General features: G+C 36.8%; 1 protein-coding gene across 3 annotated transcripts in view; it reads right to left on the bottom strand.

Annotated features, from left to right (window-relative positions):
• The window catches only part of ths (thisbe), a 337,478-nt gene extending 313,819 nt beyond the window's left edge, over window positions 1-23,659 (bottom strand). The window contains exons 1-2 of one of the 3 annotated variants that reach the window (XM_073988389.1): window positions 23,462-23,659; window positions 22,923-23,350 (exon numbers count right to left, since the gene is read on the bottom strand). The gene's annotated coding sequence lies outside the window, so the exon portion shown is untranslated. The remainder of the gene's footprint in view (window positions 1-22,922; window positions 23,351-23,461) is intronic. The other 2 variants (XM_073988390.1, XM_073988391.1) reach the window with 2 other exon arrangements.
• Window positions 23,660-24,496: the final 837 nt, after the last annotated feature.

Here is a 24,496-nt window from a genome sequence, read left to right as displayed (position 1 = left end):
CGGTAGTGTGAACACATCGAGATGTACAGGAGACAGAATGAAGTCCGAAAATTCTACCAAAGAGTGAAACATCAAATTGGTGGCTTTGGAACTGGTACATCCTCCTGTAGAGACCAGCAAGGTAATCTGATAACCGATACAGATAGTGTGCTAAGGATATGGAAAGATAATTTTTCCAAACTTTTGGTATCCAATAGTAGCGAAGTCGACGAATATACCACAGATCCAATCCCAAGAGATGGTATTGAATGTATACCCCCCGGCCAAGACAGCAATAAACCGGCGGAAGAATAATAAGGCAGCAGGAGTCGATGGCCTACTAGCCGAGCTGTTTAACACCGGAGGCAACTCCATCTAGCAGGAAGAACGCGTCCCCGACGATTGCAACCTGAGTATCCTGTGTCCCGTCCATAAGAAAGGAGATAAGACTTTATGCTCCAACTATAGGGGCATAATTCTTCTCCCTATGGCCTACAAGATAGTGTCAGGGATATTGTGCGAACGACTAAAGCCCATGGTGAACGAAATAATTGGACCATACCAATGCGGCTTTAGACCTGGCAAGTCCACCATTGACCAGATATTTACAATGCGGCAAATCCTGGAGAAGACCCAAGAGATGCAGATCGACACCTATCACCTTTTTGTCGATTATAAAGCAGCCTTCGACAGCCCGCTACGTTCAAAGGTATTCCAAGCCATGTCTGCAAAGCTCATTCGGCTTTGTAAAATGACTCTAACTGACACAAGATCTTCAGTTAAAATAGGAAATAACCTCTCCGAAGAGTTTTGTACCAAAAGAGGTTTCAGACAAGGAGACAGCCTTTCGTGTGATCTTTCCAACATCCTGCTAGAAAAGGTTATACGAGAGGCAAACGTCAAAAGAAGTGGCACAATCTACACCAATAGCCACATGTTACTTGCTCATGCTGATGATATAGACATCATGAGACGATCAGTAAAGGAAGTAACCGATACCTTTATGAAGGTCGAAGGAGAATCTGCTAAAGTGGGTCTGGCGGTAAACGGCGAGAAGACCAAGTTGATGGTGTCGACGTGCAATGCGTCCAGTGAGCTCGGACCAACTGTTGAAGTTGGTTCCTATAATTTTGAGGCGGTAAAAGACTTCGTATAACTCGGCACCGCCGTAAACACCACAAACGACTTCAGTTGTGAAATAAAAAGATGGATTGTATTGGCCAACAGATGCTACATTAGCTTAAGTGGGCACTTTAAAAACAAAGCCACAACTCGTCAAACAAAAATAACGCTTTACAAACCATTGATACTACCCGTGCTGATGTATGGTTCCGAAGCCTGGGTACTTGCGCAAGAAGATAAGCAGTGCTTGGCGTGTTTGAGAGAAAAATTCTTCGAAAGATCTACGGGCCAATCTGCGCTGACCATGAATATCGACATGGTATAAAGCACGAGCTGTATCTGCTATACAATAACATCAACATAGTTAAACTTATCGAGATGCACCGAGTGCGTTGGGCAGGCCATATAATAAGAATGAGAGATGATGAACCCACTAAAAAGGCGTATAAATTCGGGCCACATGTCGGTACACGCAGAATTGGCAGGCCAAAGAATAGATGGCGCAAACAAGTGGACGAAGAGATGACAAAGCGCGGTATTCCAGAAAGCGAAGCACTAACAGAGAGAATTGGAGATCTTTTCTTAGTTCGGTCTATGGAACATATGTTCTGTAATGGGCCAGCTAAGTAAGTAATAGTCCGCAGCTCAAAAAATGCCTAGGGTGTCTAAACTCAGATTCACCAATAGGTAAATCGATAGTCGTAAGAGCCACCCGAGCTAGTTGATCTGCTGATTCGTTTGTTGGAACACAACAAAGTTTTAGAATATTTCGATTATTAGATTTTTGAGTCGGTCTGTGTATATTGCCAGGCCGTCTAGAGAAGAATTACCAACAGCCCAAATGTCTCAACTTAGAATAATTGCTGAGTGTGAGTCAAACCTAAAAGAGGCGGGTAGTTGTTGGCAATGTCTACGGGTTATTATACCCTACACCACTATGTGGTAAGGGGTATTATGTGTTAGTGCATTTGTATGTAACATACAAAAGGAAGCGAGATAGACCCATAGTTCCTTCTAGGGATATACATAGAATCACTTTCTGAATCGATTTATGCATGTCCGTCCGTCCGTCCGTTCGCAACGTACAGGTCGCATTTGTTGACCGATTTCGCTGAAAATTGGGGAATACCATTTTTTTAGCCGTCGGAAGATCAAGTTCGAAGATGGGATATATCGGTCCACGTTTTGGTATAGCCCCCATATAACGGTACCCCCCGATTTACGGTATTTTGACGTTTTCAGCTACATTTTCAGACCGATTTGGCTAAAATTTGACATTTAGGGTTCCTAAGTGTCAATAAACATACATAACAAAACTTGTGGACATAGGTCCACGTTTTGGTATAGCCCCCATATAACGGTACCCCCCGATTTGCGGTATTTTGACGTTTTTAGCTACATTTTCAGACCGATTTAGCTATAACTTGACATTTAGGGTTCTTATGTATCAATAAACTTATATAACAAAAGTTGTGGACATAGGTCCACGTTTTGGTATAGCCCCCATATAACGGTACCCCCCAATTTACGGTATTTTGAAGTTTTTAGCTACATTTTCAGACCGATGTAGTTATAATTTAACATTTAGGGTTCTTAAGTGTCAATAAACATATATAACAAAACTTGTGGACATAGGTCCACGTTTTGGTATAGCCCCCATATAACGGTACCCCCCGATTTGCGGTATTTTGACGTTTTTAGCTACATTTTCAGACCGATTTAGCTATAACTTGACATTTAGGGTTCTTATGTATCAATAAACTTATATAACAAAAGTTGTGGACATAGGTCCACGTTTTGGTATAGCCCCCATATAACGGTACCCTCCGATTTGCGGTATTTTGACGTTTTTAGCTACATTTTCAGACCGATGTAGCTATAATTTAACATTTAGGGTTCTTAAGTGTCAATAAACTTATATAACAAAAGTTGTGGACATAGGTCTCCGTTTTGGCATAGCCCCCATATAACGGTGCCCCCCGATTTACGATGTTTTGATGTTTTTAGCTACATTTTCAGACCGATATAGCTATAATTTGACATTTAGGGTTCTTAAGTGTCAATAAACTTATATAACAAAAGTTGTGGACATAGGTCCACGTTTCAGTATAGCCCCCATATAACGGTACCCCCGATTTACTGTATTTTGGCAGTTTTAGCTACATTTTCAGAGCGATTTAGCTATAATTTGACATTTAAAGTTCTTAAATGTCAATAAACTTATATGACAAAACTTGTGGACATAGGTCCAAGTTTTGGTATAGCCCCCATATAACGGTTCATTTAAGTTCATATTTTCGTATAGCCCAGATACCTCCGAACTAGCTGTTAATGACATTTGAAGTTCCCACGTTATGTACCGATTTTCGATATTTTGAAGATTCTAGCTAAATTTTTTAACCGAATTAGGAGTTATTTGACATTAAAGCTCCCATTAAAAACTGTCAACATAGGCCCATGTTTTATTATAACCCCTATATAACAGTACCTCCTAATTTCTAGCCCACCAACAATTGTCAACATACATAGTTAGATATAGGCACCATAAAAAAGGGCCTCCCGAATGAAGCAAAAATGTACATAAACATTATCTGACATTTTAACGTACCCACTTAAAGTTGGGGACAGGAATGAAAAGTAATTATTCCATTTTAGTTCAGAATATTTTATGGTGGAGGGTATGAAAAGTTCGGCCCGGCCGAACTTAATGCTTTTTTACTTGTTTTTTATTGTGCTACCTTTCCCCTGAGCTTTAAAAACAAATTCAATATTATTTAAATTATTGATTATTCTATTAATAATTAAATTCTATTTCCCTTATCCTACCTCGTGAGTGACGAACTTTTAAAGTCCCCCATACCCTAAATAAGTCCACCAAAGTACATATGTACACACATATGTGAGAACTTGTGTATGTGTGTACGTTTCTGAGGAAAAAATCGTTTCCTTTTTGTTATAAATTTGCTTGTCTTCTTTCATTCGTTCGTTATTTGTAGAAAAGCATTTAATGCATGTTCGCCAGCCAGATATGCTGACACGCAATTCGGTTGATAGGTCAAAGTGTCAACAGCACAAACCATGAAGAAAACAAGCCAAACGAATGAAAGAAAAAAAACGTGAAGGCTTAAAGCCGAAATTAATTAAATGGTAGACACCCCCCAAAACAAGCAACCACCCCACATTGCCGGGCAGACTGTCTATAACTATGGCTAGTTGGTTGGCTGACTGTCTATCTGTCTGTCTGTTTGAAAATGCCTCCCTCACACCTTTTGTGCCAGACACTTAGGCAACAACAAATTACCTGACTAAATAGTCAGGTTATTTCATCCATTACCATTACATTTTTTTTTAGTTTTATTTTTGTTGTATTCTTCTCCATTTAGTCAATGAAATACGCCACTCATTACAATTGGTAATGGAAATCAGGCCTAAGCTTTTAAGAGGTTTTCTTTTGTAGATCTATCAATTGCGATAAAACCGAAAACGAACGAAAAAAAAAATAGAAAAACAATTTTTATGGACTAAATTATCGAAAAGGATTTCATTGAACTAAATCACTTATCTGAAACCCCCGGAAGAGAACTTAACAACATTTGGAAGTGAATGAAAACGAATCACCTGAAATATAACGGAAATAAAAAATAGGAAACCAAGCAATACCACCTCATATTGGGGGTTGAGAGATGGGCTCCATGCAGACAATGCCTTGTGGCAGTGTTTGTCTCGTGTTTTGTGGTCAATCGTCGTCACCACAACACAGCAACAAACATCTGGAGGGCTTCTGCTTGCCTTCTGGCTTGTATGGCCTGTTTTGTTTTCTTCCTTTTTGGTAAGTCACCCAAAATTGCGTCCACTTTACCATATAGAATATTTCCTTTCATTCCATTCAATTTTGAAAAGTAAAATTATTTTCTACTTCGTCTTCCTTAATGGCTTTCCATTATCCAAATCAAACTGCGTAGCCATCGAATTCAACATCGATGGGATTCAATACACATGGCTTCCCATTATCTTAAGTATTTTGAACATTTTGATTGATTTTTTTGCTGGGCAGTGGTGAGTGGTGATGCATTAAAAAGGGTCATTTAAAGTGGTGCAAATGTTTGCATGGATTTCCGCAAAGCTTGTCGATGGAGTTTTTTTTTGTGCCTAGTTGGGATTTTAAAGGTCACAGAAAGGTGATAGCTATAAATACGCTAAAGGATAGTGGCACAAACAATGTTAAAAGTAACATTTAAAGCGTTACTTTACGAACAGGCTAAGGCACATAGACACATAAACAGCGGTATTCTGTAATCATCTGTCAAAGAAGACAAAAGTAGGTACGTCTTAATTCAAAAGTGGTTCTAATACATTTTCAGTCTTTTACCAGTAATGACTCAAGCGAGAATGCTAATGTCTTCAGCCAAAAACTTTCCAGAAAAGTACCGAAATTTTCAAGTCTGACTAGTAGGCCGGGGCAATTTGTATGGAAGAAAAAGCCGTAATGGGCCCTTCGCGTTTCTGATTCCTGGGATTAAACTGAGCAACCAAGTCCCCTAGACAATAGGTCTACGGTGAAAATCGAGCCTCCCGATTTTGACTTTATGTTTTTTATCCACGTTTTTTGGACATTTTGGCATATATCGGCCAAACCATTGAGATTTTTGATCCAACACAAAGAAAAAAATTTTAGCCAGTAATTAAGAACTCTCTAATACATCGCAAAAGCATGCGAACGCTCCTTCAGGCAGTTTTAGCCTTTAGAATGTGTAAACTTTTTATAGTTTTTTGTGGGGGTTTTCAGGCTTTAACCGCTATAACTTAGCCATTTAAAAAATAATAACTTGTTCTAAAGATATTATTCATCCCCTTGAAAGGAAGAAGGATCAATAAAAATCCGTTGTGAAAAAAAGATATGCCCGTTTAAATTTGAAAATGTAAGAAATCCATATTTTCGCTACTTTTACCGTTATAAAAAATAAAACGTAGTGACCTAAACGAACTAAAGTCCTTTTCGCTGTCCATGGATCCCCACACGATAGAATTTTTCATCAGAACGCTTGAATATTTTTCTGGTCAACTTTTATAGCACAATGCCATTTATCGACAATTTCCGAAAAATTTGCACATTCTCAAGGCCAAAACTGCCGGAAGGAGCGTCCCAATGCTTTTGCGATGTATCAGAGAGTTCTTAATTACTGTCTTGGCTACAATTTTTGTGTTGGATCGCAAATCTCAACTGTTTGACTGTTATATGCCAACATATCCAAACAACGTCAATAACAAACTTCAAGTCAAAATCGGGAGGCTCGATTTTCATCGTAGACATATGGTCCAGTGGACTTTTTTGCTCAGTTCGATTCCAGGAATCAGAAACGCGAAGGGCCCTTTAAGGTTTTTTCCTTCCACACAAATCGCCACACCCTAGTATATACACTTTGATACGACCAAAAATGCGCCTCATCGAAATAACGGTTTTAGACCGTCGTGTTGTATTCTTCTCCATTTAGTCAATGAAATACGCCACTCATTACAATTGGTAATGGAAATCAGGCCTAAGCTTTTAAGAGGTTTTCTTTTGTAGATCTATCAATTGCGATAAAACCGAAAACGAACGAAAAAAAAAATAGAAAAACAATTTTTATGGACTAAATTATCGAAAAGGATTTCATTGAACTAAATCACTTATCTGAAACCCCCGGAAGAGAACTTAACAACATTTGGAAGTGAATGAAAACGAATCACCTGAAATATAACGGAAATAAAAAATAGGAAACCAAGCAATACCACCTCATATTGGGGGTTGAGAGATGGGCTCCATGCAGACAATGCCTTGTGGCAGTGTTTGTCTCGTGTTTTGTGGTCAATCGTCGTCACCACAACACAGCAACAAACATCTGGAGGGCTTCTGCTTGCCTTCTGGCTTGTATGGCCTGTTTTGTTTTCTTCCTTTTTGGTAAGTCACCCAAAATTGCGTCCACTTTACCATATAGAATATTTCCTTTCATTCCATTCAATTTTGAAAAGTAAAATTATTTTCTACTTCGTCTTCCTTAATGGCTTTCCATTATCCAAATCAAACTGCGTAGCCATCGAATTCAACATCGATGGGATTCAATACACATGGCTTCCCATTATCTTAAGTATTTTGAACATTTTGATTGATTTTTTTGCTGGGCAGTGGTGAGTGGTGATGCATTAAAAAGGGTCATTTAAAGTGGTGCAAATGTTTGCATGGATTTCCGCAAAGCTTGTCGATGGAGTTTTTTTTTGTGCCTAGTTGGGATTTTAAAGGTCACAGAAAGGTGATAGCTATAAATACGCTAAAGGATAGTGGCACAAACAATGTTAAAAGTAACATTTAAAGCGTTACTTTACGAACAGGCTAAGGCACATAGACACATAAACAGCGGTATTCTGTAATCATCTGTCAAAGAAGACAAAAGTAGGTACGTCTTAATTCAAAAGTGGTTCTAATACATTTTCAGTCTTTTACCAGTAATGACTCAAGCGAGAATGCTAATGTCTTCAGCCAAAAACTTTCCAGAAAAGTACCGAAATTTTCAAGTCTGACTAGTAGGCCGGGGCAATTTGTATGGAAGAAAAAGCCGTAATGGGCCCTTCGCGTTTCTGATTCCTGGGATTAAACTGAGCAACCAAGTCCCCTAGACAATAGGTCTACGGTGAAAATCGAGCCTCCCGATTTTGACTTTATGTTTTTTATCCACGTTTTTTGGACATTTTGGCATATATCGGCCAAACCATTGAGATTTTTGATCCAACACAAAGAAAAAAATTTTAGCCAGTAATTAAGAACTCTCTAATACATCGCAAAAGCATGCGAACGCTCCTTCAGGCAGTTTTAGCCTTTAGAATGTGTAAACTTTTTATAGTTTTTTGTGGGGGTTTTCAGGCTTTAACCGCTATAACTTAGCCATTTAAAAAATAATAACTTGTTCTAAAGATATTATTCATCCCCTTGAAAGGAAGAAGGATCAATAAAAATCCGTTGTGAAAAAAAGATATGCCCGTTTAAATTTGAAAATGTAAGAAATCCATATTTTCGCTACTTTTACCGTTATAAAAAATAAAACGTAGTGACCTAAACGAACTAAAGTCCTTTTCGCTGTCCATGGATCCCCACACGATAGAATTTTTCATCAGAACGCTTGAATATTTTTCTGGTCAACTTTTATAGCACAATGCCATTTATCGACAATTTCCGAAAAATTTGCACATTCTCAAGGCCAAAACTGCCGGAAGGAGCGTCCCAATGCTTTTGCGATGTATCAGAGAGTTCTTAATTACTGTCTTGGCTACAATTTTTGTGTTGGATCGCAAATCTCAACTGTTTGACTGTTATATGCCAACATATCCAAACAACGTCAATAACAAACTTCAAGTCAAAATCGGGAGGCTCGATTTTCATCGTAGACATATGGTCCAGTGGACTTTTTTGCTCAGTTCGATTCCAGGAATCAGAAACGCGAAGGGCCCTTTAAGGTTTTTTCCTTCCACACAAATCGCCACACCCTAGTATATACACTTTGATACGACCAAAAATGCGCCTCATCGAAATAACGGTTTTAGACCCCAAGTATGTTTGGACGAAATTCGTTTCAGACAATTTGGAGTCGATTTAGCCATGTCTGTCCGTCTGTCTGTCCGTCTATCTGGCTGGCTGGTGGGCACGATAACTCTCGAACGGATCAACCGATTCGAACCAAATTTTGGGTATCGTAATATTTTGTCCAAACTTAGTTTAAGTTCGAAGATGGGCCATATCGATATTGGTGCACTCCTTCGGGTACCTCCCACACAAAATTCGGATAAAGTGAAGTTTAAGAGATTCTCTCGTATCCTTTTGAAATTTATTTCAGTAAGTTTTCCTTGCGGCTCCCTTTACGACGGTACTATTTTTTTCTTGCGCAAGTCCATACTTCTTGAGATATTGGCCTAAAATTTCCAAGAATCCCTGACGGCACCAACCAAAATGGCAAATCCGCAAGTTAATTCTCGCAGGGAGTTTCTGATTGGTGCAGACTTTGCACATCATTTTATTACATCGAGTCATGTAACAGGTTGGAATATGGACTATATCGGTCCACTCTTTCGGGTATGTACCACACAAAATTCAGATAAAGTGAAGTTTAAGAGCTTCTCTCGGATCGTCTTGATTATTTTTTCAGTGGGTTGTTCTAGTGACCTCATTTCCAACGGTACAAGTAAGTCAATACTTCCTGAGATAATGATCCAAGCTCCAAAACCCTCCCGACACATACCGAAATGGCTATTGAGCATGATAACTCTAAAGCTTTTCTTTCAAACTTAGTTTAACGTAATTTAATATTTCGAGTCCTTTATGAAAAAGTTTGGTTACTAAAAATGGTTGGTATATGTCAATGATTTGGTATAGCCCCACATTACGGTGCATACAGATTTTAAAGCAAACTCGTGATACAAAATCAATATATTTTATATAGGCATAATTATTGTGTTTGGTTTGGTCAGTGGCTGAGGGTATATCTCCGACAACACAGTTGACTGATACTTTCTTATTTGTTTCACTCATACATTCACACATGCATTTGTTTTGTTTGTAATTTAATTGTCGGCGCTGGCCTAGAGCCTAATGTGTGGTCCATTACGTGGTATAAGTATTGACATAAATCATACGCACCATCCTTCGAATTCTCATTAAATGGTTAATAATAAATGCTTAGAACGTTTATTTTTCCTTACATTTCCATATTGGGTGTACAACTTAATACTGTCTATTTTAAAGCATCTAGCAATGCCAATACACACAATGTGTGACAATGCTGACAAGTATGGCGTTTTAGCGGGAAGACGTATATTATTTAAACACAGTTTACGTTTGGACTCAAATTGCAAGCACGCCTTTTTTATCGCTTTGAATATTTCGAACTTTGTACCGAAAAAATTATATTTAGCGGAGAAGTCTGCTAACCTACTTTCATTTGAAGAAAACGGCTGCTGAAAGTCATAGATTATTGATTGATGTTTGTCGCCATCACTCACCCTCTGAAAATACCTGTGAAAAATGGTTTACGCTATGCAAAGCGGTGATTTTGGTATAGATGACAAGGAGCGGCCTGGTTAGCCAAAAGAGTATAAAAATGAGGAATTGGAGTAATTACTCCATGAAGATTGGTGTCAAACGTAAGAAGATATTGTATTATCGCTTGGAGTCGAAAAGGAAGCCATTTTTGAACGTTTAAATTCATTCAAAAACAGGGGAATTGGGTTTGAGAGGCCAAATCCATCATGACAACGCTCGGCCAAATGTTCCAATATCGTTAAAAAACAATTTGGAAAACAGTGGATAGGAAGGGACAAGGTCTGGGCTATACAGCGGGTTGTTCGCTGACTACTACTTGTTTCGATCGATGCAGAATGCCCTATACGAAACGCGTGTTACTTCAGAAATGGGTACCAGAAATTGGGTTCATTCATAGTTTAACTTAAAGCCGAAGGAGTTCTTTTGGCATGGAATACATATACCTGCAGAAAGATAGCGAAAAATATAGACAAACGATTTTTAATGCAGGAATATCTGGGCTGAAGAATAATCTGGCGCCGGCGTCTATTTTGCAAATCTATCAGATATTCTTGCTCTCTGGTAAACAGCAGAATTGGTTGAGGGACTTCAAAGCAGTCGTACAGGACCGGTGGCTATATACATATGTCAAAAGTGGGCCAGCCATTAAGCTTTTGACTCATGGATCAAAAACTCTCAAGATATCTTTGATTGCAGAAATACTCTGTATGAATTACGAAATATAGTTAAACTTTGCTGTGTTCTTGGTCTTATAGGCCGTTTATATATAACAAGGTTAACCCAGTGGGTCTGGGTTTCAAATGTCATTTCCATTGTATATACTTCAAACAAATCCTCATAAAGAAGGTTAACCCTGCAAAAAACTATAATATAAACGCCGTATTAGTTAGACATCGGATTTTACATATTTTTGAAAAATTCAAATACAAAAATTTTGATATTTTTGGGTAATTTTAGATGAATCTATTGACCACCACTATGCTCTTGTCATAGCAAACTTCGTCAGATGTAATTTATGAAGGCACAACGTAAATGGAGCAAGACACCCAAAGCAATCTGGCCTGCGATCTCTCATCGCATAAAACAACTTTCCTTCTCTCACTCGATAAGTTGAGGAAAACAATCACTGCGGGTCATTGTAGATTAGATCTCTAACGACAAGATGGAATGATGGAATGCAAAGTATCAGTCGGCTTAGCCGACAGAGATATACCCTCAGCCTGTTTGGATTGAAATACTTTTTCGAACAGACCCTTAACCACACAAAAATGTTGAATATTTGTGTGGGTGGTACCACAAGGATTAGACAGAAAGGGCCCAAATTTGAACATAAACTACGTTTCGACAAGACTTAGAGATCCAAAGTTTGGAGCAAATCGGCTGCTAGGTCTATGAGAAGTCGCGCCTACCATTTTAGCGAATATTTTCGAACTTTTGCGGGGGAGGTACCGGAAGGAGTGGACCTATAAGCACCACCTTCGAATTTCTTCTAATAATTGAAGAAATATTACAATTTCCAAAGTGTGGACGAACGCAGTATTCGGTTCGAGCTCTCCAGCCACTACATATGGTGCCATAGGGGTTTTTTACAACTTTCCGGCTGTTTTTTCAAGAAGTATGGACTTGGCCCTGAAAAAACTTTTACTGTCGTAATTGAGGTAGCGAATGCAAGTTGCTTCTACAAAACTAAAGTGATTCCAGAGCAGGTCTTAAAGTAAATTAATCCAAAATTTTGTGTTCGAGCTACCCGAAGGAGTGGACAAATATAGTCCATATTCGAACCTGATCTATATCTCGTAGATATATTAGGTTGTGAAAAGAATGAATCGGTCACCCCCATCAAGAGTTATCGTGCGCACAAATTTTCCGAACATTTTTGAACTTTTGTGGGGGAGGTACCTGAAGGAGTGGACCGATATGGTTTATCTTCGAACTTAAATTAAGTTTGCACAAAATATTACGAAGGACACATTTTGGACCGAATCGGCACATCCGTTCGAGAGTTATCTTCCTCTCCATCCACTACACACGGTGTCATAGAAGTTTTGTGTTCCTATCAGGCTATTTTCTCAGGAAATATGGACTTTGCCCTGATGGAACTTATAGCGTCGTATGGGGGGCGGTGAATATAAGTTGCTACAACAAAGATCAAAGCGATCCGAGAGCAGGTCCGAAATTTTGTGTGGGAGGTACCCAAAGGAGTGGACCGATATAACCAATCTTCGAACTTAAACTAAGTTTGGACAAAATATTACGAAAGCCACATTTTGGACCGAATCGGTTGATCCGTTCGAGAGTTATCGTGTGCTCCAACCAGCCAGACAGACGGACGGACATGGCTAAATCAACTCCAAATTTTCTGAAACATATTTCGTCCAAACATACTTGGGGTCTAAAACCATTATTTCGATGAGGCACATTTTGCCCGTATGAAAGTGTATATACCCTCGTTAGCATAACTGCTGAGGGTATAAACATATGTTCTATTTTTAGAACACTTGAGGTGGAATTTGTTTTCATTTTTAAAACATTTCTTATTTTTATTTTGTTATTATTTTATTTTGCTCTCTGTTGGATTTGATCATGCGAACTTCTAATTTGTAGCGGAAAACACTAGGCTACGCGTACGAACATAAAGGGTTGTTTAAACGCTTACATATGCACCACCAACTGTTTTTTTTATATTTTTAACAAAAAGCTCACCTGAAGACGGCAAGCGTTGAATACACGACCCTATGATTTGTAGTCGGGCACACACGTTTTGTGCCACCGTCGTACTCATTACTAAGTAAGTAGTGAAGTGAGTAGTTTTCCCTAGATACATTACTTTGTAATGGGTTACATAATGACCAACGCATCCGAATTTTTGCTGGGTACCGGACAAAAATTCAAACATTTGGGCAAACTTGGTGGGACCGATAACTCTTGAAGGGAGTAACAAATTTGGTCCATACTTTGCACATCGTGATATTTCTACCAGACATATGTCAGGTTCGAATGTGGATAATATATATTTCCACTCTTTTGGGTACCTGTCACACATAATTTCAAAAAAGGTTGGTAAAAGTGCTGATTAAAGCATGTTTTGGAATAATTTAGAATTTTGGTAGGAGGTTGTTCTCGGGAGCCCCTTAACGACGATATAAGTTTTTCAGAAGCATGGTCCGGAAAGCTGTAAAAAACGACAAAACAACTTTCGAAACGGATACTGCGTTGCTCCAAACTTTGCAAATCGTAATATTTCAGCGAATCTTAGATAAAGTTCAAAGATGATACTTATCCGTCCGCTCCTTCCGCTAGATCCCCCAAACTAAACAATTTCTGGCTAAATGGTACGTACGATATTTCCTTCACGGAGCTACCGATTTTGTCCACTATTTAAGGTACCTCTTTTACAACATTTCAAAAATTTTCTTTAACTGCAGTTTAAGGTCTGTTCTAGAATCCTTTGGATTTTTTCCGAAGAAATTCTTTGTGGTCCTGTTTACAGTGATAATATGTTTTTAGTGGGCTCTAAATTATATTATACTGAAATGATTGGTGGGCGCGAATTGAACCATGGCGGACCATTGCTTCAGGTTCCTCATAAAAAACCCTTTTTGGACTTTTAATCCAATTCCATATTTTTGTCCCAAAATTCCCTCGAAATGTCGAATACCCACTAAATGCTTAAATTTCGGGGAAAAGGAGTTTTGTTGTGTAGCCGGTATTCGATCTACTTGGAAAGTACGCAAACACCTTAGGTGTTTTATACCCTACACCACCCTGTGGTAAGAGTATTATGTGTTAGTGCATTTGTATGTGTCATGCCTAAGGAAAAGAGATAGACCCATGTTTCCTTCTAGGGATATGCATAGAATCACTTTCTGAGTCGATTTATGCATGTCCGTCCGTTCGCAACGTATAGGTCGCATTTATTGTTCGATTTGGCTGAAAATTAAGGAAGATCATATTTTCGGCCGATTTGACGTATTTGCTGCACCAAACACGCTATATAGTTACGATTTTGATGAAACTTGGGATGTGTGACTGAATTCGATCTAGAAATAAGTATGCCAAATTATATGGAAATCGGTTCAGATTTAGATATAGCTCCCATATATATTTTCGGCCGATTTGACGTATTTGCTGCACCAAACACGCTATATATGTCCGTTTTTGATGAAATTTTAAATATGTGACTGAATTCGGTCTGAAAATAAATGTGCCAAATTACATCGAAATCGGTTCAGATTTGGTTATAGCTCCCATATATATTTTCGTCCGATTTGATGTATTTGCTGCCCCAAACACGCTATATACGTCCGATTTTGATGAAAATTGGGGTGTGAGACTGAATTCGATGTAGAAATAAGTATGCCAAATTATATCGAAATCGGTTCAGATTTGGATATAGCTCCCATATATATTTTCGCCCGATTCCAGGTATTTGTTGCACCAAACACGCTGTATATGTTTGATTTCGATGAAATATGGAATGTGTGACTGAATTCGGTACCAATCTAAATGTGCCAAATTACATCGAAATCGGTTCAGATTTGGTTATAGCTCCCATATATATTTTCGGCCGATTTGATGTATTTGCTGTACCAAACACGCTATAAACGTCAGGTTTTGATGAAATTTGGGATATGTGACTGAATTCAATTTAAAAATAAGTATGCAAAATTATATCGAAATCGGTTCAGATTTAGATATAGCTCCCATATATATTTCCGCCCGATTCGAGGTATTTGCTGCACCAAACACGCTATACAGGTTTGATTTCGATGAAATATGAAATGTGTGACTGAATTCGGTACAAACATAAATGTGCCAAATTATATCGAAATCGGTTCAGATTTGGATATAGCTCCCACATATATATTTTCGGCCGATTTGACGTATTTGCTGCACCAAACACGCTATATACGTCGGATTTTTATGAAATTTGAGATGTGTGACTGAATTCAATCTAGAAATAAGTATGCCAAATTATATCGAAATCGGTTCAGATTTAGATATAGCTTCCATATATATTTTGGCCCGATTTATGTATGTCTACTTTTGATGAAATTTGGAATGTGTGACGGTGTTTGGTGTAGAAATATATGTGCTAAATTATATAGTAATCTGTTCACATTTGGATTTAGCTCCCATATATATTTTACCTATTCACAGTGGTGTAGGGTATTATATAGTCGGCCCTGCCCGACTTTGATCCTTTCTTTACTGTTTTTTTCTGAATTGAAACATGAGCACCATGTGTCAAATAAATTACCAAACATCGAGTACCACGGTGCGCCTGTAGCTGCGAACAATAACAACATTTTCTTTAGTCCCACTTCGATAGGGCTTGCGGTTTTCACGCAAAATCCTGAAAACCCTAAAAATGTGACCTTTGACCGCGATTTATTTAAACATTCCTTCGGCGATTGTTTTTTTTTGTTTTTTTATTTTTCTCATCTATGAACATTGTAGTTTCAGAAACTGCAAAAACTTCTCAGGTGTAAGCCTCTCCCATTTCAAGTTGGTTCAGGCAGTGGTGTAGGGTATCATATAGTCGGCCCCGCCCGACTTTGATCCTTTCGTTACTAGTTTTTTCTCAATTGAAAACTGAGCTCCATGTGTCGACTAAATTACCAAACATCGAGTACCACGGTGCGCCTGTAGCAATGAGCAATAAGAACATTTCCTTTAGTACCACTTCGACAGGGCTTGCGGTTTCCACGCAAAATCGTGAAAACCTAAAAAACCCTAAAAATGTGACCTTTGACCGCGATTTATTTAAATATTCCTTTGGCGATTTTTTTGTTTGTTTTTTATTTTTCTCATCTATGAACATTGTAGATTCAGAATCTGCAAAAACTTCCCAAGGAAATAGTTCAGATTTCGTTCCGATTTCGGAACGAATGTCGGAAAGAAATTTCCTTTCCGAATTTCCCAAGGATTTTCTTCAGATTTCGTTACGAAATCGGACCGAAATCGATACGATGTCGCTCCGACATTTCGTTCCGAAATTATGTCAACCACTTCATACAACTTTCCCTAAGATATCGTTACGATTTTGGATCAGTAGTGGGATTCTCTAACGCATTTTTTGGTTATCGACAAAAATCGTTAAAATTAAAACGCAAAACTATAAAAGAAATATATTAATAAAAGTTGGCAACACTGTTGCTATCGGTAGGACTTAACGACAACTTTATTTAGGTTGCTAACTTACTGAACATTTTCGTTAATTACCGAAATTAATAACATTTTAATTTTACCGAATTTTGTCAATAACCAAAAAATGCTTTAGGGAATCCCATTACAGATATCGGACGTATTGGACAAATTTTGTTCCGATTTCATTACGATGTCGGCACGATTGGTTTGCTGGGCTGGTACTTCTTCTTCTTTGTGCAGGATTTTTCAACAGTCAAATGGAGTGACTACATGAAGTTTCACTTCATCCTCGTATTATTCCTCACTACATTGAGATTAGTAAGATCCCTTATCTAAAGTTTAAGCAGATACCAAACATCTGGAATGTACGCTGGAACTCTAGTGTCATTCTAGCTCTTTTTAGCGGTTACTCTGATTCCTGAAACCCACAAGAGGTGGCGTAAAATCTGTACATTAATTTCTTACTCATCATGGATTCCGTAAATTGTTTCGCAATGAAGATTTTGAGGGGTGCTTCAAGAGACCTTTTCTGAAAGAAAGGGGGTTTTGAATCAGCACTTCCGGAAGCAACCATCGCTGTAAGCGTGCGAATTATGTTATGCAAGACTTATACAATTCCTGCCGCTGGAAGTACCACCTCTCACTGAGATTACTATACTTCTGCTAACAGTGCCTTCAACATATTTCAATAAAATTGTTCTTATGTTTTGACGAATTTCTGAAGGGGAATATTGTTCACCCCTGTCCTATGTCAAATTTCACACATCAACTACCTCTCAGTTTGAATTCATTCAATGGTTGGTAACGTTTTTAATTTTTTATGTGAATTTCTTTGACTAGGGAATATCATATTCCCCAGTCCGAGGTTAAATTTAACACTTTATCAACCTCACAGTTCAAAATCTTTCACATTTTCGCAGAGTCTTAATTTCTAATGTGGACTTCTTCGACTACCTCTTATTAACTTCTTTAAAATATATTTCAATTAAGTTTCATTAAATATCACAGATTAAATTCGTTGTGTGTCATAATAAATATCACAGCACATTTTGGCAAATTCCCTTTTGAAGGCTACCACAAAAATTACAAATTCACGATTCACAATGAAGACAAAAAAATATGCCGGATTTTTCGTTCTTTTCTTTTTACACACACACACGCATTACACATTGACCAACCTTGTAACCGAACGACAAGCGTATTCCAAATAACGCTGCTTCTTGGCCCATGAGCCACTGGACAAACACTGAAAATTTGTTCCAATTTTTATATCACTTGTTCACTGATGCTGCTGGTGGTGCTGCTTCTGCTGCCACCGATAGAGTATTTTCACGTTTAGTTTTCTTTTTTTCACATTGTTGCTGGAGTTTTTCTGTTTTTGCACATCGATTTTGTTTTCGTTCAACTCCCCGATTTTAATGTTTTCGTTTTAGAAGTTTCTTTAGGTATTTTTCTGGCTTATTCCATAATATATAATTTATTCATGTATTTATTTGCAATTTTTTACATTGTGTTTTTATTTTGCCATAACTTCCGTTGAACCAGGAAGTTCTGCTGTTCTGTTTTTTCCACACATATTTTTACATTATTATTTTTTTTTTCTTCGTCTTCTTGTTCTTGTCGCATTTGCAGTTCTAATGATGGCAAGACGTGCTTTATCGCGTGTATCACCGATTGTTTTTTTTTTGTGATTTCTTGAATTTCTTGGATTCCGATTTTTTTGCTATTTATGCCTGAATGGCTGCTTAGACTGGAGCTGGTGTTGCTGCTACTGTCGGCTGGCTGCTTCCTTGGCTGAATTTGCTGTTTCGACTACTCTATTTTGTGCGGCTTAAGGAAAAATTCACGTAATAATTGATTTGTGTGTCACAAATGTCACACAAGTGTCATAGTCAGCGAGAAAACCATTCTCACACACATACTAGTACACTCACTCAATGAGGAAAAATTGAAAATTCGAATAAGACGAGAGAGAACAAGTGATTTTCGTCACTTGCTCGTTCTCCATGAAATTCGAATGAACTGTCATCTCTTTTTCATTTAGAGAGCTTCAATATTGCGGTAATAATTTTCAGAGAGAAGTTTGAAAGAGAGGGAAACCTATTGCTGGTTTAATCATGTGTTTATTTCTCCATGTCAATGTCAGAGATGGGAAATGTCAGCAGTATCGACTTAAAACGTTTTACAAATTCTTTAAACAATCCAAGTTTTGCGGCTCACAGAGAGGTTTAAAAAATTCTGTAAAAAATCCACGTTTTGTGGTTTATGTCTGGGCTTTAAAAATTCTTTAAAAAAATCCACGTTTTGTGGTTTATGTCTGGGCTTTAAAAAATTCTTTGAAAATCCACGTTTTGTGGGTTATGTCTGGGCTTTAAAATATCCACGTTTTGTGGTTTATGGCTGGGCTTTTAAAATTCTTTAAAAAATCCACGTTTTGTGGTTTATGGCTGGGCTTTTAAAATTCTTTAAAAAATCCACGTTTTGTGGTTTATGGTTGGGCTTAAAAAATTCTTTAAAAAATCCACGTTTTGTGGATTACAGAGAGGCTTAAAAAATTCTTTAAAAAATCCACGTTTTGTGGATTACAGAGAGGCTTAAAAAATTCTTTAAAAAATCCACGTTTTGTGGATTACAGGGAGGCTTAAAAAATTATTTAAAAAATCCACGTTTTGTGGATTACAGAGAGGCTTAAAAAATTATTTAAAAAATCCACGTTTTGTGGATTACAGAGAGGCTTAAAAAAATTCTTTAAAAAATCCACGTTTTGTGGATTGCATAGATGCTTAAAAATTCTTTAAAAAATCCACGTTTTGTGGATTACAGAGAGGCTTTAAAAATTCTTTAAAAAATCCACGTTTTGTGGATTACAGAGAGGCTTAAAAAATTCTTTAAAAAATCCACGTTTTGTGGATTACAGAGAGGCTTAAAAAATTATTTAAAAAATCCACGTTTTGTGGATTACAGAGAGGCTTAAAAAATTATTTAAAAAATCCACGTTTTGTGGATTACAGAGAGGCTTAAAAAATTCTTTAAAAAATCTACGTTTTGTGGATTACAGAGAGGCTTAAAAAATTCTTTAAAAAATCCACGTTTTGTGGATTACAGAGAGGCCTAAAAAATTCTTTAAAAATCCACGTTTTGTGGATTACAGAGAGGCTTAAAAAATTCTTTAAAAAATCCACGTTTTGTGGATTACAGAGAGGCTTAAAAAATTCTTTAAAAAATCCACGTTTTGTGGATTACAGAGAGGCTCAAAAAATTCTTTAAAAAATCCACGTTTTGTGGATAACAGAGATGCTTAAAAATTCTTTAAAAAATCCATGTTTTGTGGATTACAGAGAGGCTTAAAAAATTATTTAAAAAATCCACGTTTTGTGGATTACAGAGAGGCTTAAAAAATTCTTTAAAAAATCCAAGCTTCGTAGTTTACAGATAAGCTTAACAAATCCTTTAAAAAATCAACGTTTTGTGGATTACAGAGAGGCTTAAAAAATTCTTTAAAAATCCACGTTTTGTGGATTACAGAGAGGCTTAAAAAATTCTTTAAAAAATCCACGTTTTGTGGATTACAGAGAGGCTTAAAAAATTCTTTAAAAAATCCACGTTTTGTGGATTACAGAGAGGCTCAAAAAATTCTTTAAAAAATCCACGTTTTGTGGATAACAGAGATGCTTAAAAATTCTTTAAAAAATCCATGTTTTGTGGATTACAGAGAGGCTTAAAAAATTCTTTAAAAAATCCACGTTTTGTGGATTACAGAGAGGCTTAAAAAATTATTTAAAAAATCCACGTTTTGTGGATTACAGAGAGGCTTAAAAAATTCTTTAAAAAATCCAAGCTTCGTAGTTTACAGATAAGCTTAACAAATCCTTTAAAAAATCAACGTTTTGTGGATTACAGAGAGGCTTAAAAAATTCTTTAAAAATCCACGTTTTGTGGATTACAGAGAGGCTTAAAAAATTCTTTAAAAAATCCACGTTTTGTGGATCACAGAGAGGCTTAAAAAATTCTTTAAAAAATCCACGTTTTGTGGATTACAGAGAGGCTTAAAAAATTCTTTAAAAAATCCACGTTTTGTGGATTACAGAGAGGCTTAACAAATTTTTTTAAAAATCCTCGTTTTGTGGATTACAAAAAGGCTTAAAAAATTCTTTAAAAAATCCACGTTTTGTGTATTACAGAGAGGATTAAAAAATTCTTTAAAAAATCCACGTTTTGTGGATTACAGAGAGGCTTAAAAAATTCTTTAAAAAATCCACGTTTTGTGTATTACAGAGAGGCTTAAAAAATTCTTTAAAAAATCCACGTTTTGTGGATCACAGAGGGGCTTAAAAATTCTTTAAAAACCCCACGTTTTGTGGATCACAGAGAGGCTTAAAAAATTCTTTAAAAAATCCACGTTTTGTGGATCACAGAGAGGCTTAAAAAATCCACGTTTTGTGGACCACAGAGAGGCTTAAAAAATTCTTTAAAAATCCATGTTTTGTGGATCACAGAGAGGCTTAAAAAATTCTTTAAAAAATCCACGTTTTGTGGATTACAGAGAGGCTTAAAAAATTCTTTAAAAAATCCACGTTTTGTGGATTACAGAGAGGCTTAAAAAATTCTTTAAAAAATCCGCGTTTTGTGGATTACAGAGAGGCTTAAAAAATTCTTAAAAAAATCCACAATTTGTGGATCACAGAGAGGCTTAAAAAATTCTTAAAAAAATCCACGTTTGTGCATCACAGAGAGACTTAAAAAATTCTTTAAAAAATCCACGTTTTGTGGATCACAGAGAGGCTTAAAAAATTCTTTAAAAAATCCTTGTTTTGTAGATCACAGAGAGGCTTAAAAATTCTTTAAAAAATCCACGTTTTGCGGATCACAGAGAGGCTTAAAAAATTCTTTAAAAAATCCTTGTTTTATGGATCACAGAGAGGCTTAAAAAATTGTTTAAAAAATCCACGTTTTGTGGACCACAGAGAGACTTAAAAAATTCTTTATAAAATCCACGTTTTGTGGATTCTTTAAAAAATCCACGTTTTGTGGATCACAGAGAGGCTTAAAAAAGTCTTTAAAAATCCACGTTTTGTGGATGACAGAGAGGCTTAAAAATTTCTTTAAATAATCCACGTTTTGTGGATGACAGAGAGGCTTAAAAAATTCTTTAAAAAATCCACGTTTTGTGGATCACAGAGAGGCTTAAAAAATTCTTTAAATAAACCAGGTTTTTTACAGTTACGTCTGGGCTTAAAAAATTCTTTAAAAACTCCACGTTTTGTGGATCAGAGAGGGACGTAAAAAATTCCTTAAAAACTCTTGTTTTGTGGATCACAGAGAGACTTAAAAAATTATTTAAAAAATCTACGTTTTGTGGGTTATGTTTGGGCTTTAAAATTCTTTAAAAATCCACGTTTAACCCACAAAACGTGGATTTTTAAAGAATTTTTAATTAAATTTGAATTTTAAAAAAATTAAAAATCCTTTGGAAAATCCACATTTTTTGGGTAAAGCTTGGGCTTAAAAATTCTTCAAGAAATCCACGCTTTTTGAATCACAGAGAGACTTAAAAAATTTTTTAAAAATACCCGTTATCTGGATCACAGAGAGATTTAAACAAATTCTTTAAAAATCCACGTTTTGTGGTTTATGGTTGGGCTTTACCAATTCATTTAAAAATCCACGTTTTTGGTTAGCACATGGGCCTAAAAAATATTTTAAAAAATCCACGTTTTAAAAAATTCTTTAAAAAATCCACGTTTTAAAAAATTCTTTAAAAAATTCAGGTTTTAAAAAATTCTTTAAAAATCCACGTTTTAAAAAATTCACGTTTTAAAAAATTCTTTAAAAAATCCACGTTTTGTGGTTTATGGTTGGGCTTTAAAAATTCATTAAAAATTCTATAAAAAATCCACCTTTTTGTGGTTTATTGTTGGGCTTTAAAAATTCTTTAAAAAATCCAAGTTTTGTGGGTTATGTTTGGGCATTAAAAATTTTTTTAAAAAACCCACGTTTTGTGGTTTATAATTGGGCTTTGGAAATTCTTCAAAAAATCGTTGCTTCTTTCTTTTTTTGTATTTCCATCCCTGCACCACGCTACATATGACAGGTGCTTTTCTTCAAATAACAGTTGACATGACAGCAAAAGAGAGCATATAGCAGAGCATATTAAAGAGCAGTAGTGAATATGGCTCTCTTGATTCGAAAACACGTGAGTCAAGCGAGTGAGAGAAATAGGAGAGAGAGAGTTTATTTTGTTTTGATTTCTGTCATGAGTCACGGCGACGACTAGTAGTTGTGATGAATTTCCGAATTTCCCATAAAAGAGCAGCAACAAAGCTTTGCCTTGTGTTGCCTGTTTTTAAGGGGGTAACAACTACTGAACTAATGGGGGTTGCAAATTCCTTTCTCACTGTGTGGAAAACGTAACAATGAACGAACGTATGGCGTGTGTCATGACCGTCTTTCGTTTTTGGCACTTTGTCATTGTCACTCACAATGTTTTTCCTGTAAAAATATTAAAGGCTTTTTCAAAAGGAAACTAAGGAAAAAAAGGCAAAGGATTATATGATTTTCGTAATATATTGGAAAGGAATTTTCTTGATAATTCTTTTGGTATCCTTACCTCTTAAGATTTTCATCAGCCAGCGTGTTTGTGGCAATACGAACAAGAAGCAATCAAAGTTTTAAGCCCACTTTAGGTGTTTTTGGTGTTATATAATGAATGAAGAATGTTGTTGTTATTGTTGTTGTTGTTTTTGCTTGAAAATCACTTATAGAACGTAGCGTAAGAGGAAAATAAAACACAAACTGTCACGGACGTACGAACACTCCAACACACGAACACGAAAGTATGAAAATTTTGGCCCTTATTTTTACAAAAGCAATTGAAAGGTGGTCAGAGCTCTAGATTTTTTCTTAATGAATTTCGTTATTTATTCTCACGGCTTTGGCTTTTCCTAACTTTTCTTTGATTATGTTTTCTTTTGCCTTAAAAAAATCTTGGTTTTTTCACCAAGACTTGGTTCGAGATTACCTTTACCTCGTTGGTCACTTTCTTAGAGGCAGAAAAATTTAAACAAACATTTTTCCAAAACACTCTCCTCAACATGCAATCAATCACTCACTCATTCACACTTTTACACTGGTCACTCACTCACTTACACGTTGGTTCTTCTTCGTTCACTCACGTCTTGTCGTGTCTTCTTGTTTTTCCTACACCGACATATAGAAGAAAAAAAAAAGCCCAATAAAATCCAATGGAAACTTTGAAAACACAAAATTCTTAAAAAAGACAGAAACTTAAAAACGAAATTGCCATTCGCGAGTCTCAGCTTTGTGAGTTGGATGTTGTGAACCCAACCAAATGCGATACGTAACTGAGGCACTGAGGCAACGTGTGGCCCAACATGGTGCAGCGAAATTCGAAATTCAATCAACAACAGCAACAAAATGAACGAAACGAAAAAAAATAGCTAAACGTAAAGTGTTGTAGCGTTGAATGGTTGACTGACTGGCTGGTGTTCCACCTTCCACACCAACCATCCATCCAGCCAACCAACATTTTTGCCAGTTTGTGATGGAGAGTCATATTCTGAGTGTTACTCTCCTCGCCACATCCACATAGCGACTCTATGAGTTGGAGAGAAAAATATGAAGACGTTTATGTCGCCATAAACGTTAAAATGCCATAGCGCAAAACCTCGCAGTAACTGTTGTTGCTGCGGCTGCCACCGCAATGAGCCAACCAGCCAGCCAGCCTGTCCTACGGAGACCATGTTCTGTGGTAGTATATTTCTGTTACTCTTGGTTTGTGTGCGAAATTTTCGCAAACAGAATGGAGCACTGTGGGTTGTGAAGTGAATAAAAATTGGAAATTACAAAGGAAGGAGTAGCTTACTATACGGCAAGGTTCTGATGGTCCTTCAAAAACTATTTAATAAAGGTTTTGACGCTGCTAGCCTATAAAAAAATGCTTCTAAATGACCTTATAGAAGATATACAAAAATTCCCTATTTCATTGTGTTTCAAATCGGCTGCAAGGATTGCATGCCGGCCTGCTATGTACCACGAATTTCGGATTTGATTGCCATCAAGTTTTCAACGGTGCCAAAAATCCCTCAACCTAATGTTGCCTTACGTTTCAGACAGTAAAAAGTTTGAACCCAATGGGATACTCCGCCTGAGATTTATTGTGCC

The sequence above is a fragment of the Musca autumnalis genome, unplaced genomic scaffold (genome assembly GCF_047663935.1).
Source record: "Musca autumnalis isolate F117 unplaced genomic scaffold, ASM4766393v1 scaffold_5, whole genome shotgun sequence".
In the NCBI taxonomy this organism is placed as follows: Eukaryota; Metazoa; Arthropoda; class Insecta; order Diptera; family Muscidae; genus Musca; species Musca autumnalis.
This window is presented reverse-complemented; position numbering and strand designations above follow the sequence as displayed.